Below are 17,005 nucleotides of genomic sequence, written 5' to 3' on the forward strand. Positions count from 1 at the left end.
AAACTGAAATTAAATTCATAATATTTCTATCTCTCCTATCCCTAGGTGGTTTACCACCATTCCCTGGATTTCTACCAAAATGAATAGTAATACAATCATTAATAGAAAATAACATAACAACTATTATAACCATTATGGTTGTATTAACTACAATTACACTTTATTATTATATACATATCATAATTGAATATAAGACCAAAAACATGGTAAGAGAGGAAAATCTCATAAGTAGATTTAAAGTCTACCACCTAAAATTCAGCCATCTTCCCGCAAATATGATTATTCTCAACAAACCATAAGGATATTGGTACTTCAACCATTCACCATTGCTGATGCAGTCTATGGATCAACATTCTTTGTTGCAACAGGATTCCATGGTCTACATGTAATTATCAGAACAATTTTCTTATCAACATGACTACTTCGACATTCAATAAACCAATTCTCACCAAGACACCACTTTGGATTTGAAGCAGCAGCTGGATACTAACACTTTGCAGACATAGTTTGATTATTCTTATACATCTCTATTTATTGATGAGGTAGATAATTGTTTTTCTAGTATAAATAGTACATTTGACTTCCAATCAGATAGCTTGGTGTAAATCAAGAAAAACAATCCTGATTTTATCTACAAGAATTTTTAATAGATTTATTATCCCAATAATTGTTAAAATACTTGCAACAACATTATCAAAAAAATTAATTAATGACCAAGAAAAAAGATCACCATTTGAGTGTGGATTTGACCCAAAAAGCTCAGCACGAATACCATTCTTACTTCGATTCTTCTTAATTGCAGTAATTTTCTTAATTTTTGATGTAGAAATCACACTAATCCTTCCAATTGTAATTATTTTTAAAACTTCAGACATTATAATCTGAACAGTATCAACAATATTTTTTATTATAGTATTACTAGGCGGACTATACCTTGAATGAAATCAAGGAGCCTTACTATGAGCAGAATAAAGGGTTGTAGTTAACTATAACACTTGGGTTGCATTCAAAAAGGATTGATATAATCAATCAACCTTAAATAGAATAAGAAGCGAGATATTGCAGTCAGTTTCGAACTGGAAGGTTGGTAAATAAAATACCCTTATTCTTATTAATTGAAGCCAAAAAAGAGGCATATTACAGTTAATAATATTATTTGAACTATAAAGTTCCAATTAAGGAAATGTAAAGCCAATACGAAAGCTGCTAACTTTTTATATTAGCGATTTAACTCCGTTAACATTTCTTAAATTTATATAGTTTAAATAAAACATTACATTTTCACTGTAAAAATAATATATGTATATTTATAAATACCTAAAAGTAAAAATACTTCCTTAACATCTTCAGTGTCACACTCTGATTGTAAGCTATTTAAGTAAACGAAAAATAATACCATCAAATTAAAATTAAAAAAATAAAAGTTAAAAGATAAATCTAAAAATTAGAATCATATCAACCCTGTATATAACCAATTAAATAAATAAATAGTCTATATACACCTTGACCACCAAATAATTCACCTCAACCATAATCAAATGATTTAGATGAATAATAACCTAATTTTAAAGGAATATATCTAATAAACTTAGTTGACAGAAAGGGTATAAGCTATATAGAACCAGCAAATCTGACAAAAGAAAGTATACTTAAAGAATATAAATATTGAGAAAAATTAATATTAGAAATGAGATAACCCAAATAAGCACCTAAAACAATTACAGTCATAGTTAAAAACTTTAAATAATAAGGCAAGGCAATCACATGAGGAACAGGGAAAATTAATCAAGACAAAAGGCTACCACCAAAAACAGCAACAAACAATAAACCAATTATACCAAACCTAATATAATAACCCTTATAATAAAAAGAAAATTTAGAATAAAAATTATTATCACCAGATATTGAATAATAAAAAAGACGAAAAGAATAAGAAGCAGTTAAACCAGTAGAAAAGAAATAAAGAAAAAATCAAACAATTAATTCATCTTAAACAAACCGTCTCAAGAATTAAATCCTTTGAACAAAACCCTGCTAAAAAAGGTATACCACACAAAGACAGACTAGAAACTTTAAAACAAACTGAAGTTAAAGGTATAAAATTAACAACTGAACCTATAAAACGAATATGCTGAGAATCCTTCAAATTATGAATTATTGAACCTGCACACATAAACAATATCGCCTTAAACAAAGCATAAGCTAATAAATGCAAAAATGCAAGTTTTGGATAACCCATATCCAAAATTCTTATTATTAAACGAAGTTGGCTTAAAGTAGAATGAGCAATAATTATCTTCAAATCAAATTCAAAATTAGCCCCCAAACCAGCCATAAATATAGTTATACAACCAATTAAAAGTAAGAATCAAACACAATTATAAGTATGTAATATTGGTCTGAAACGAATTAATAAATAAACCCCTGCAATAACAAGAGTAGAAAAATGAACCAAAGCAGAAACAGGAGTAGGAGCAGCCATGGCAGCAGGAAGTCAAGTTGAGAAGGGAATTTGAGCTCATTTAGTTATAGCTGCTAAAACAATTAATATAGTAATAAGATTTACTTCAAAAGAATTAGAAATAAAATCATAATAATAAATATAATTTCAACCACCAAAATTCAATATTCAAGCAATAGAAATTAAAATAGCAACATCACCAATACGATTAGAAAGTGCTGTTAACATACCTGCACTATAAGATTTCACAATTTGGTAGTAAACAACTGAACGATAAGAAACAAAACCCAAACCATCCCATCCTATTAAAATTCTAATCAAATTTGGACTAATAATTAAAAAACCTATAGAAAGAATAAATATTAAAACAATAACAATAAAACGATTTATATTCATTATGGCAACATGATCAAATTTATCCCTTCAAGATGGAGCTTTACCATTAATGGAGCAACTATCATTCTTCCATGATCATACTATGGTCGTATTATTATTAATCACAGTAATTGTAGGTTATGCCCTAAGTTATATACTATTTATTGCCTATACAAACCGAAACATACATCACAGACATTTAATTGAAACAATCTGAACAGCATTACCAGCAATTACGCTAATTTTTATTGCACTTCCATCATTATGACTACTATATTTGCTTGATGATTCAGAAGATGCAATAAACACAATTAAAACCATAGACGACAATGATACTGAAGATACGAATATTCAGACTTTATAGTCGTAGGATTTGACACTTATATAACCCCAGAACAAGACCTAGAAAACGACGGATTTCGACTTCTAGATGTAGATAACCGAACAATTCTACCAATAAATACGGAAGTACGAGTATTAACAAGAGCATCACACGTTCTACACTCATGAGCAGTACCTGCGTTAGGGGTTAAAATTGACGCAATGCCAGGTCGACTAAACCAAGGAACATTTACAAATAACCGACCTGGACTGTTCTTTGGACAATGCTCAGAAATCTGTGGAGCAAACCACAGATTCATACCAATTGTGATTGAAAGAACTTCGGTAAACTTATTTATCAAGTGATTATCTACGATAATGCAAGGAGTTAGTTAAAATGTATAATATTTGAGTGTCAATCTAAAATAACTAAATAATTAGTACACCTTGTAATACATCAGATGACTGAAAGTGAGTGATGGTCTCTTAAACCAAAAAATAGTAAATTAATGACTACTTCTGATGGGGAAATTTAATCCAAATCCCTCAAATTTCCCCTCTCATATGATTCTCCCTATTCATTATATTTTCGGCTACATTAATTTTATTTAATCAAATAAACTTTTTCTCATTTAAACCAAATCTTATTAAAAGAGCAGAAAAAAGAACAATTGATATAAAAAACTTGAATTGAAAATGATTACAAACTTATTTTCAACATTTGATCCATCAACTAATATCTTCAATTTATCATTAAATTGAACTAGAACATTCTTAGGATTATTATTAATCCCATCAATGCTTTGACTTACACCATCACGGATTAATATTATTTGAAATAAACTAAACTTAACCTTACACAATGAATTTAAAACATTACTAGTACCAAAATCATTTAATGGAACAACATTCATCTTTATCTCAATTGTTATTATAATACTATTTAATAATTTTATAGGATTATTCCCTTACATCTTTGCTAGAACAAGACATTTAGCATTAACATTTGCAATCGCTCTACCTATATGATTAAGATTTATGTTATTTGGATGAATTAATCATACGAATCACATATTTACACACATTGTTCCTCAAGGAACACCGCCTGCATTAATGTCATTTATAGTATTAATCGAAACAATTAGAAATGTCATTCGACCAGCTACAGTAGCAGAATGACTAGCAGCAAATATAATTGCAGGACACTTACTATTAACAATACTAGGAAATACAGGACCATCTATAGCAATAAACTTAATTTCACTATTAATTATTGGGCAAGTACTTCTATTAATCCTAGAATCAGCAGTAGCAATAATTTAAGCTTATGTTTTCTCAATTTTAAGAACTTTATATTCTAGAGAAGTATACTAAACCTATGTTAACAACTCACTCAGACCACCCATTCCACTTAGTAGATTATAGACCTTGACCATTAACAGGAGCAATTGGAGCAATAGGTCTTGTATCAGGATTAGCAAAATGATTTCACCTATTTAATAATAACTTATTTATAATCGGATTCGGAATAACCCGAGTAACTATAACCCAATGATGACGAGATGTAGTACGAGAAGGGACATACCAAGGGCTACATACGGTATACGACGAGGAATAATTTTATTTATTGCATCAGAAGTACTATTCTTTGATTCATTTTTCTGAGCATTTTTTAGAAGAAGACAAGCACCTACTATTGAACTAGGGATACTATGTCCCCCAATAGGAATTCAACCTTTTAATCCTATACAAATTCCATTACTTAATACAGCTAATCTTTTGGCATCAGGAGTAACAGTAACATGAGCACATAATAGTTTAATAGAAAATAATCATACTCAAGCTTTACAAGGACTATTCTTTACAGTATTACTAGGACTATACTTTACTATACTTCAAGCATACGAATATTGAAAAGCACCCTTCACCATTGCAGATGCAGTTTATGGATCAACATTCTTTGTTGCAACAGGATTCCATGGTCTACATGTAATTATCAGAACAATTTTCTTATCAACATGTCTACTTCGACAATCAATAAACCAATTCTCACCAAGACACCACTTCTATAAAGTCTGAGTATTCGTATCTTCAGTATCATTGTTGTCCAATGGTTTTAATTGTGATTATTGCATCTACTGAATCATCAAGAAAATATAGTAGTCGTAATGATGGAAGTGCAATAAATATTAGCGTATTTGCTGGTAATGCTGTTCAGATTGTTTCAATTAAATGTCCGTGAAGTTTGTTTCGGTTTGTATACGCAATAAATAGTATATAACTTAGGGCATAACCTACAATTACTGTGATTAATAGTAATACGACCATAGTATGATCATGGAAGAATGATAGTTGCTCCATTAATGGGTAGCTCCATCTTGAAGGGATAAATTTGATCATGTTGCCATAATGAATTTTTCTAATAAAAGGTCAAACCTTTATTTGTAGAGCTTAAATCTACTGCAATAATCTGCCATATTAGAATCTAGAAATTAGTGGTAGTTCTGAGTAACTATGTTATGCAGGTGGGTTATTTTGTAGTCATTCTGTTGATATTCTTATGTTAGCTCTAAATATGATTGCTCTGTTTGTAACCATTCTTTCTCATATAATTACAATGAATATAATGATTCCTACAATTGAAATTGTAGATCCAATTATTGACACTACAATTCATGATGTATATGCATCTGGATAGTTTGAATATCGTCGTGGTATTCCTGCTAGCCCTAAGAAGTGTTGAGGGAGAATGTTAAGTTTACTCCAATATATATAATTGTAAATTGGATTTTTAATCATGTGTTATTAATAGTTAATCCTGTAAATAGTGGGTATCATTGAATACACATGCTATAATTAATGGTACGAGTCAATTACCAAATCCACCAATTATAATAGGTATTACTATAAAAAAATTATTACAAATGCGCGGGCTGTAATAATAACTTTATAAATTTGGTCATCTCCAATTAGAGATCCTGGCTGATCAAGTTCAGCACGAATAAGTATTCTTATTGATGTTCCTACTATTCCTGCACACGCTCCAAATAAGTAAGTACCAATATCTGTATGGTTTGTTGAGAATAACCATTTTTGCGGTATGATGGCTGAATTTTTGGTGGTAGTCTGTAAATCTACTTATGAGATGTTTCTCTATTACCATGTTTTAGGTCTTATATTCAATTATGATTCTAGACTGAGAGACTTTATTTTTATAGATCATGAATTTTCTGTGTGTGACATTATTAGGGCTGAGAATCTAATACGTAAATAATAATGAAGTGTAATTGTAGTTAATACAACCATAATGGTTATAATAGTTGTTATGTTATTTTCTATTAACGATTGTATTACTATTCATTTTGGTAGAAATCCAAGGAATGGTGGTAAACCACCTAGGGATAGGAGAGATAGAAATATTAATTTCAGTTTTTATATTTCTGGGTGAATACATTTGGTTTATTAAAAACAGATTTATTTGCTTAAATAATAAGACCATAACTAATCTTAATAGTGAGTAAATAATAAAATACAGTTCTCAGATGATTTCTCTGACTGTTAGGGATCTAATTATTCACCCTAAATGTCAAATTGAGGAATATGCTAGAAGTTGGCGTAGAGATGTTTGATTTAAGCCAGCTATTGCCCCAATAATAATTCTTAGAATGATAATTGTTCAAATGAAAGTTCTAAGCTGAATACAATCAGATAATACCATTATTGGGGCAATTTTTTGTCATGTCATTAGTGTTAAACAGTTATTTCATCTCGAAGCTCCTATTACTTCTGGTAATCAGAAATGAAAGGGTGCAGCCCCAATCTTTAATAATATTCTAGATCTAATTATTATTGAGGGAATAAATTCTGTTGCTCACCCTATTGGATTCTTTATTTGAATCAGCAAAATTGAAAATAATAGTATTGTCGATGCTATTGCTTGGACAATAAAATATTTAATTGATGACTCATTTGTTATTATATTTTTATTTCTTGTTAGGAGCGGAATAAATGAAAGTAAGTTGATCTCAAGTCCTATTCAAACTCCGAATCAGAAGTTTGATGAAATGGACAGGATCGTTCCTATCATTAATGTTGATAGGAAGAGAAGTTTGGTAGAGTTGTTGGTCATTAAAAAGGAGAGGATTGATACCTCTATAAATGGGGTATGAACCCATTAGCTTGTTTAGCTTACCCTTTTACATTAACGTGTATGATGCAAGTTAGTTTTTTATACTAAAGGAGGCAGTTTAATTCTGTCTCATGTAATTTTTAATGAAGGTATTTTTATTTACTTGATTTACCCTATCAAGGTAACCCTTTAATCAGGCACTTCATTTACAATTAATATATAAATTAAAAAAATTTTTTTTTGATTTTTTATGTATAAATTTTGGTTATTTCTAAGTAATTTATCTCGATTCGGTTAATTTGGATATGTATATATATATATATATATATATATAATACATGTTCAATATTAATCTTTATTTATATATAATAGACAAGTAGTTGTGGTCATACGGGGGTGCACTTTTTTTTGTCGTTTTTTGTGTTTTTTCCTGTTTTTTCTTTAAATATTTGAATCTTTTATATTTTCTTAATTTAATAATTTTTCAAATATCTTATTTTTGTTTCCAAAAGTTTTATTCTTGCTTGTTTAATCACTTTTTCTTTGTATTATATGTAAGTTTCGTTAAACTAAATGTTCCTTTTGCAGTAATTAGATTTAATTATCAATCGATTTTGGATTTATCAATTGATTTAGTATCGGCATAATTCATGCCAGCAGCAGAGGTCATACGGTTGATACAAGTGAATGTTGTTGGTTATTACAGTTGTTTAAATTTTTAGGGTTAAAATAGAAATTTGTAAGGTGTAATGTTAAAATTTATTTACAAATCTTTTTATGAATCTGTGATTTTTAAATAATAAATTAGGATTAGATACCCTATTATTTTAAATGTTAATTATATTTACCAGGGTACTATTAGTTAAGGTCTTTAAACCCAAAGAATTTGGCAGTATCTCATTCCATTCAGAGGAACCTACCCCGTTATTGATAATACACGATTTACTCTACTTAATTTATTTGTTTATATATCTCCGTTATCAGAGAATCTCTTTAGAGTCATAATTCTCAAGATTTATAATTATAAAATATTTCTGGTGAAGTTGCAGCTTATAGTTAAGAGAAGGTGGGTTACAATAGATTTTCGTGTATAACGGATTTGAAGGTGAAATACTGGTAATCAAGGTGGATTTGATAGTAATTTAATTTATTTAATTTAACTGATATTGGCTCTGAGGTTTGTACACATCGCCCGTCGCTCTCATTATTGATTATTCTATTTTATTATTTTAAGGTAGCTTCAATTTAGATGAGATAAGTCATAACATAGTAGATGTACTGGAAAGTGTATCTAGGAAGAGTTTCAAGATATACCTTATTAGCAAAGTGTTTCATTTCCTCTGAAAATTTTTCTGTGCAAATCAGGATATCTTGATTATTTATTTTATTATATTTATTTTTTGTTTGTTTAATTATTTAATTAAAATAATTTTGTCTAATTTTGTCTCAGTATATTTTGTAGATTTGATTTTTTAGATAATAGTTTATTGGTAATGTAATTGTTATATGAAATATTTTTAAATTTTAAAAAATAGATTTTATTTATTGTACCTTTTGTTTCAGGGTTTACCAAAATTTTAGTATTTACTTTACTTCTCTCGATTTTGGTTGATTTATAATTAATTTATAGTTAATATATCAAAATTGTTATTAAATTATTTATAGAAATGAGATGTTAATCATTTCCAAAGATATCTAGTTTCTTAAGAAAAATTTTAAATTTTTGAAGTTAATTGCTTTTATTTAATTTTTTAAGTATAAATGTTAACTTATTTATTCTGTAAGGGATAAGCTTTGAATTTAATAACCTATAATTTGTTTTATGAAATATAATAGTAACCTTTAAACCATCTATCTTTAAGATTACGTTTTAGTTCATTATTTTTTATTTTGATTTTATAAGTATTCTTGGTTTTTTATTCAGATTATGGATTTTATTTTAAAATTTTTGTAATAATGATAGAATTAGTATATTTATTTTTTTAATTCTTTTGGTTTTTCTTTATGTTAAAGTATTTATTTATAGCTATTTTTCTGATCCCTCTTTGTTTGGTTAATATTTTTTGATGGTTGGTTCATTCTTTAATATTTCTGTCTAATTTTGTTTTTATGATTTGTGTTTATTCATACACGGATTTGAATATAATTAGATATTATTTTGGTATTGATTATTTTTCTTTTGGTTCGATTTTGCTTAGTTTTTGAATTTGTTCTTTAATAATTACTGCTAGAGGTTCAGTTTATTTAAGTTCTTATCATTCAAATTTTTTTGTCTTTATGGTCTTAATGTTAATGATTATGCTTTATTGTTCGTTTTCTAGTTTGAGTCTTCTTTCTTTTTACAATTTTTTTAAGCTAGATTAGTTCCTACTTTATTTTTGATTTTGGGTTGAGGTATCAACCTGAACGCTTACAGGCTGGTGTTTATTCAATTTCTTATACTCTGGTTGCTAGATTACCTTTATTATTAGTATTATTTAAGGTTACGGTTTTTCTAATACTTTATATTTTCCTTTATTGGTTGATTTTGGTTCTTATGATATTATATTTTATGTGTTTATAATTCTTGCTTTTTAGTTAAGATGCCAATATTTTTGGTTCATTAATGGCTTCCTAAGGCTCATGTTGAGTCCCTTATTTCAGGTAGAATGATTCTTGCTGGTGTTTTATTAAAGTTAGGTGGTTATTGTATTTTTCGTTTTATGAAGGTTATTTCTTATTTGGGTTTAAAGTTTAATTATTTTCGATTGTCTTTGGGTTTATCTGGTGGGGTTATTGTTAGATTTATTTGTTTTCGTCAGGTTGATTTAAAGTCTTCAATTGCTAATTCTTCTGTTGCTCATATAAGAATGGTTATTGGAGGATTGATGACCATGAATTGATGAGATTGTATAGGTACTCTTTCTTTAATGGTTGGTCATGGTTTATGTTCTTCTGGTTTATTTTGTTTATCTAATATTATTTATGAACGTTTAGGTAGACGAAGACTATTAATTAACAAGGGTATAATTAATTTGATACCAAGAATGGCTTTATGATGTTTGCTTTTGAGATCATCTAATATAGCTGCTCCTCGTTCTTTAAATTTGGTAGGTGAACTTAGATTATTACATAGAATTATGCCTTGGTCTTCTTTTAGATTTTTTGTTTTAATTGTTTTGTCTTTCTTTAGTGCTGTTTATACTTTATATATGTATTCTTATTCTCAGCAAGGTAATTATTATTCTGGTGTTTATACTTGTTCTCTTGGTTATTTTCGTGAATATCATCTTTTACTTTTACATTGATTGCCTTTAAACATTCTTTGTTTAAAGGGTAAGTATTTTTTTTTAGGGTGCTGAAGTATTTTAATTAAAAATATTGTTTTGTGGAATCAATGGTATGAATTTTTCATCTTAGACTGTGAATTTATTTTCTATTTGTTCTTTGAGTTCTTTTTCTTTATTTTTTTCTAGAACTATAATTTTTATTTTGGGTATTTATTATTTAATAAATGATTATAGAGTTTTTGTTGATTGAGAACATTTTAATTTAAATGATTCAATGGTTGTTATGACTTTAATTTTGGATTGAATGTCTCTTATTTTTGAGACTTTATTTTTATAGATCTTGAATTTTCTGTGTATGACATAATTAGGGCCTAGAATCTAATAGGTATATAATAATAAAGTGTAATTGTAGTTAATACAACAATAATGGTTATAATAGTTGTTATGTCATTTTCTATTAATGATCATATTACAATTCATTTTGGTAGATATCCAAGGACTGGTGGTAAACCACCTAGGGATAGGAGAGATAGAAATATTATGAATTTTAATTTCAGTTTTTATATTTCTGGCTGAATTAATTTGATTTATAAAAAATAGATTTATTTGCTTAAATAATAAGACCATAATTAATCTTAATAGTGAGTAAATAATATATTATAGTTCTCAGATGTTTATTCTGACTGTTAGGGATCTAATTATTCACCCTAAATGACTAATTGAGGAATATGCTAGAAGTTGGCGTGGAGATCTTTGATTTAAGCCACCTATTGCCCCAATAATATTTCTTAGAATGATAATTGTTCAAATGAAAGTTCTTAGTTGAATACAATAAGATAGTACCATTATTGGGGCAATTTTTTGTCATGTTATTAGTGTTAAATATTTATTTCCTCTCGAAGCTCCTATTAGTTCTGGAAATCAGAATTGAAAGGGTGCAGCCCCAATCGTTAATAATAAACTAGATCTAATTATTATTGAGGGAATTAATTCTTTTTCTCACCCTATTGGATTCTTTATTTGAATCAGCAAAATTGAAATTAATAGTATTGTCGATGCTATTGCTTGGACAATAAAATATTTAATTGACGACTCATTTATTATTATATATTTATTTCTTGTTAGGAGTGGAATAAATGAAAGTAAGTTGATCTCAAGTCCTATTCAAACTCCGAATCTGGACTTTGATGAAATGGACAGGATCGTTCCTATCATTAATGTTGATAGGAAGAGAAGTTTTGTTGAGTTGTTGGTCATTAAAAAGGAGAGGATTGATACCTCTATAAATGGGGTGTGAACCCATTATCTTGTTTAGCTTACCTTTTTACATTAAGGTGTATGATGCACGTTAGCTTTTGATACTAAAGGAGGTAGTTTAATTCAGTCTTATGTAATTTTTAATGACGGAAATTTTTATTTACTTGATTTACCCGATCAAGCTAATCCTTTAATCAGGCACTTCATTTATATTTAATGTATAAATTATGTATTTTTTTAAAATTAATTATAATTTATATTAAATATAAAATATTATATTAATATAAATGATTATATTAATTCTAATAATATAATTACATGATTTTCTATATTTATATTATTTAAATAATTAATATTTAAGTTAATTCAATATAAAGTTAATTTTATAATAATAACATATTACTTTAAATTACATAATTGTATAAAGTATATTTATTATATTATTTAATATTTCTTTATCATTAGTGAATAGAAATATTAAATCTTTTATTCTTTCTTAATTTTATAAATTTTCAAATTTTTTATTTTTGTTTCCGAAAGTTTTATTCTTGCTTGTTTATCACTTTTTCTTTGTATTATATGTAAGTTTCGTTAAACTAAATGTTCTTTTAGCAGTAATTTGATTTAATTATCAAGTGATTTTGGATTTAGCAATTGATTTAGTATCGGCATAATTTGTGGCAGCAGCCGCAATTATACGATAGATACAAGTGAATATTATTGGTTAAAACAGTTGTTTATATTTTTAGGGTTAAAATATAGATTTGTAAGGTGAAATGTTAAAATTTATTTATAAATCTTTTTACAAATCTGTGAAATTTAAATAGTAAACTAGGATAAATACCCTATTATTTTAAATGTTAATTATATTTACCAGGGTACTATTAGTCAAGGTCTTTAAACCCAAAGAATTTGGCGGTATCTCATTCCATTCAGAGGAACCTATCCCGTTATTGATAATACACGATTTACTCTACTTAATTTATTTGATTGTATATCTCCGTTATCAGAGAATCTTTTTAGAGTTATAATTCTCAAGATTTATAATTATAAAATAATACAGGTCAAGGTGCAGCTTATGGTTTAGAGGAGGTGGCTTCAAATAGATTTTTGTTTATAACGGATTTGATGGTGAAATACTGTTAATGAAGGTGGATTTGATCGTAATTTAATTTATTTAATTTAACTGATATTGGCTCTGAGGTGTGTACACATCACCCATCGTTCTCATTATTGATTATTCTATTTTATTATTTTAAGGTAGCTTCAATGTAGAGGAGATATGTCATAACATAGTAGATGTACTGGAAAGTGTATCTAGGAAGAGTTTCAAGATATAACTTATTAGTAAAGTGTTTCATTTACACTGAAAATTTTTCTGTGCAAATCAGAATATCTTGATTATTTATTTTATTATATTTATTTTTTGTTCGTTTAATTATTCTTTAAAAATAATTTTGTCTTAGTATATTTTGTAGAATTGATTATTTAGGTTAAAGTTTATGGGTAATGTAATTGTTTTATGAAATATTATTTTAAATTTCAAAAAGTAGAGTCCATTTATTGTACATTTTGTATCTGGGTTTATCAAAATTTTAGTATTTACTTTACTTGTCTCGATTTGGGTTGATTTATAAATAATTATAGTTAATGTATCATAATTACTATTAAATTATTTATAGAAATGTGATGTTAATCGTTTCCCAAGATATCTGGTTTCTTAAGAAAAAATTTAATTTTTTGAACTTTATTGTTTTTATTTAATATTTTAAGTATAAATATTAACTTATATATTCTTTAAGGGATAAGCTTTCAAGTTAATAACCTATAAGTTGTTTTATGAAATATAATAGTAAGCTTTAAACCAGCTATCTCTAAGATTACGTTTTAGTTCATTATTTTTTATTTTGATTTTGCAAGTATTTTAGGTTTTTTATTAAGATTATTGATTTATTTTTAAAATTTTTGTAATAATGATAGAATTAGTATATTTATTTGTATATAATGTTTACCTTGTGAATTTATTACAAGGAACTAGGCAAAATTGATTTCCACCTGTTTATCAAAAACATGTCCTCTTGAAAATATTTTGAGGTCTGGCCTGCTCACTGAGCGGATTTTTAAAGAGCCGCGGTATTTTGACCATGCAAAGATAGCATAATCATTGGTCTCTTAATTAGTGGCAACTGTCTCTTAACAAATTTTTGAATTTAACTTTTGAGTCAAAAGGCTTAAATTTTTCTTTAGGGTTAGAAGACCCCATGGAGCTTAACATTTTACTTTATATATAGTATTTTATTTGTCTTTCTATATTTAATGATGATGTTTTGTTGGCATGACATGAAGAATTAATTAACTCTTCATTATTATATCATTTGTTTATGTTTGATGTTTTGATCTGTAATTTATGATCATAAGATTAAGTTCCCTTAGTGATAACAGCGTAATTGTTTTTGAGAGCTCATATCGACAAAGCAGATTGCGACCTTGATGTTGGATTAAGAAAAATTTTGGGTGCAGTAGCCCAGTAATTAGGTCAGTTCGACCATTAAATTCTTACATGATCTGAGTTCAGACCGGCGTGAGCGAGGTCGGTTTCTATCCTGAGATAATTAATTCATATTAGTACAAAAAGGCCATATGGTTGAAATATTTTTTATTTTATTGATTAATATTAATTAGATTACTATTTTGACAGATTAATGTGTTGAATTTAGAATTCACTTATGTAGGTTTTTTCTACGAATAGTATTGATACTTTATGATTTATTTATGTTTATTTTGAATTTTCTTTTACTAGTTATTTGTGTTTTCATTAGTGTTGCTTTTTTAACTTTATTAGAGCGTAAGGTTTTAGGTTATATCCAAATTCGAAAGGGTCCAAATAAAGTAGGATTTGTAGGAATTCCTCAACCCTTTAGTGATGCTGTTAAGTTAATTTGTAAGGAGCAGCCAATTCCTATTATATCTAATTATTTATTTTATTATTTTCCTCCTGATTTCAATTTAATAATTTCGTTGGCTGTTTAAGTGATTTTCCCTTACTTATATATGTTCTTTTTCTTATGGATTTTTGTTTTTTTTTGTTGTACTAGATTAGGTGTTTATACTGTTATAATTGGTGGTTGGTCTTCTAATTCAAATTATTCTTTATGAAGTTCTCTTCGGTCTGTTGCTCAAAAAATTTCATACGAAGTTAGTTTGGCTTTAATTTTACTATCTTTGATTATTTTAATTGGTAGTTTTAACATGTTTAATTTTATAAATTATTAGCTTTAATGTTGATTTATTATTATTTCTTCTCCCTTAGCTTTAGCTTGTTTTGTTTCTTGTTTAGTTGAATCTAACTGTACTCCTTTTGACTTTGCCAAAGGTGAATCTGAGTTAGTTTCAGGTTTTAATATTGAATATGGTGCAGGTGGGTTTACTTTAATTTTTTTAGCTGAGTATACTAGAATTGTTTTTATAAGAATGTTATTAGCTTTAATTTTTTTAGGTGGTGAATTTTATTCTTTTATGTTTTTTATTAAGCTTGCTGTTATGTCCTTTGGATTTATTTGAGTTCGGGGTACATTACCACGTTTCCGTTATGATAAGTTAATGCACTTAGCTTGGAAAAGGTTTTTTGCCTTTATCTTTGAATTATTTTATTTTCTTTGTTGGTTTAAAGATTTTATTTATTTCATTTATTTAGTGAAATTTTTTAAGAAAAGTTAGTAGAAGAGTTAAACTTCTAGTTTTATGTTTTCAAAACATATGCTTTTCCTAAGCTAATTAACTTATTATTCCTTAATTAGTTTATCTCATGTGTTTGCAACATGAACATTAATTAAGAAGTATGTAAAGTAGATAATTGTTAAGATTTGTCCTGTTATAATATCAGGTTCTTCAACAGGTCGTTTACCAACTCATGTTAATAAGCATACAACAACTACTGTAATTCAGAATAAAATCTGATTAATAGGATAGGATTGAATACCTCGGAATGGTGTTTTATAATAAAATGGTAAAATTATTAAGATTCTAAAAGATAAGAATAATGCAATAACACCTTCTAGCTAATTAGGGATTGATCGTAGAATTGCATATGCAAATAAGAAATATCATTCTGGTTGAATATGAACAGGGGTTACTAATGGGTTAGCTGGTACAAAATTATCTGGATCCCCTAGGAGGTAAGGATTAATGAAGCACAGTATCATTAATAATATTGTTATTAATACAAATGTAATAGAATCCTTGAAAGTAAAGTATGGGTGAAATGGAATTTTTTCAATATCTCCATTTAGGCCTAAGGGGTTATTAGACCCTGTTTGGTGAAGAAGGAATAAATTAATTGCTGACACTGCAGTCATAATAAATGGTAGTACAAAATGGAATGTAAAGAATCGAATTAATGTTGCGTTACCAAGAGCAAACCCTCCCCACACTCATTGAACTAAATCTGTTCCTAAATATGGAAGTGCTGATAATAAATTAGTAGTTACTATTGCACCTCAAAATGATATTTGACCTCAAGGTAAAACGTATCCTATAAATGCAGTTGCTATAACTAAGAATAGAATTACTGTACCAATTATACAGGTGCGTATGTATACGTAAGATCCGTAGTAAATTCCTCGTCCTACATGTAAATAAATACAAATAAAAAATATAGAAGCTCCATTTTCACGCAAGGCTCGAATAATTCAACCATTATTTACGTCTTGCCAGATGTGAACTACCCTACCAAATGCTATTTCAATATTTGATGTATAATGTATAGCTAAAAATAGTCCAGTTACAATTTGAATTGCCAAACATAACCCTAGTAGGGACCCAAAATTTCATCAAAATGAAATATTTGTTGGTGCGCGTAAATCAACTAAAGAGTTATTAATGATTATAACTAAAAATGTCTTAATCGTAAGGGTTTATTCATTAGTAATTTATCTTATATTACGAATAGGCCCCTGGTAAATATTAGTGATTTTAACAACTGCTAATGGTGCTAAAAATAAATAAATTATTAATATCATCGTGATAATGAATGTTGGTCTATTATATAGTTTTTCTAAAGATATTGTTATTTCTTGATAATCGAGTGAATTATCAATATTTATAGTTTCAGTATTCTTAAAAAGTCTATAAATATTGTTATATCTACAATAATTAATGTTGATATAATAAACACTCATATTGTTAAGGTAATAA

General features: G+C 27.5%; 2 pseudogenes; one reads left to right on the top strand and one right to left on the bottom strand.

Annotated features, from left to right (window-relative positions):
• LOC124556171 overlaps positions 1-15,085 on the top strand; it is a 31,412-nt pseudogene extending 16,327 nt beyond the window's left edge.
• An 830-nt stretch (positions 15,086-15,915) lies between these two features.
• Positions 15,916-16,733, bottom strand: LOC124555290 (annotated as a pseudogene).
• Positions 16,734-17,005: the final 272 nt, after the last annotated feature.

The sequence above is a fragment of the Schistocerca americana genome, chromosome X, assembly GCF_021461395.2.
Source record: "Schistocerca americana isolate TAMUIC-IGC-003095 chromosome X, iqSchAmer2.1, whole genome shotgun sequence".
NCBI lineage: Eukaryota > Metazoa > Arthropoda > Insecta > Orthoptera > Acrididae > Schistocerca > Schistocerca americana.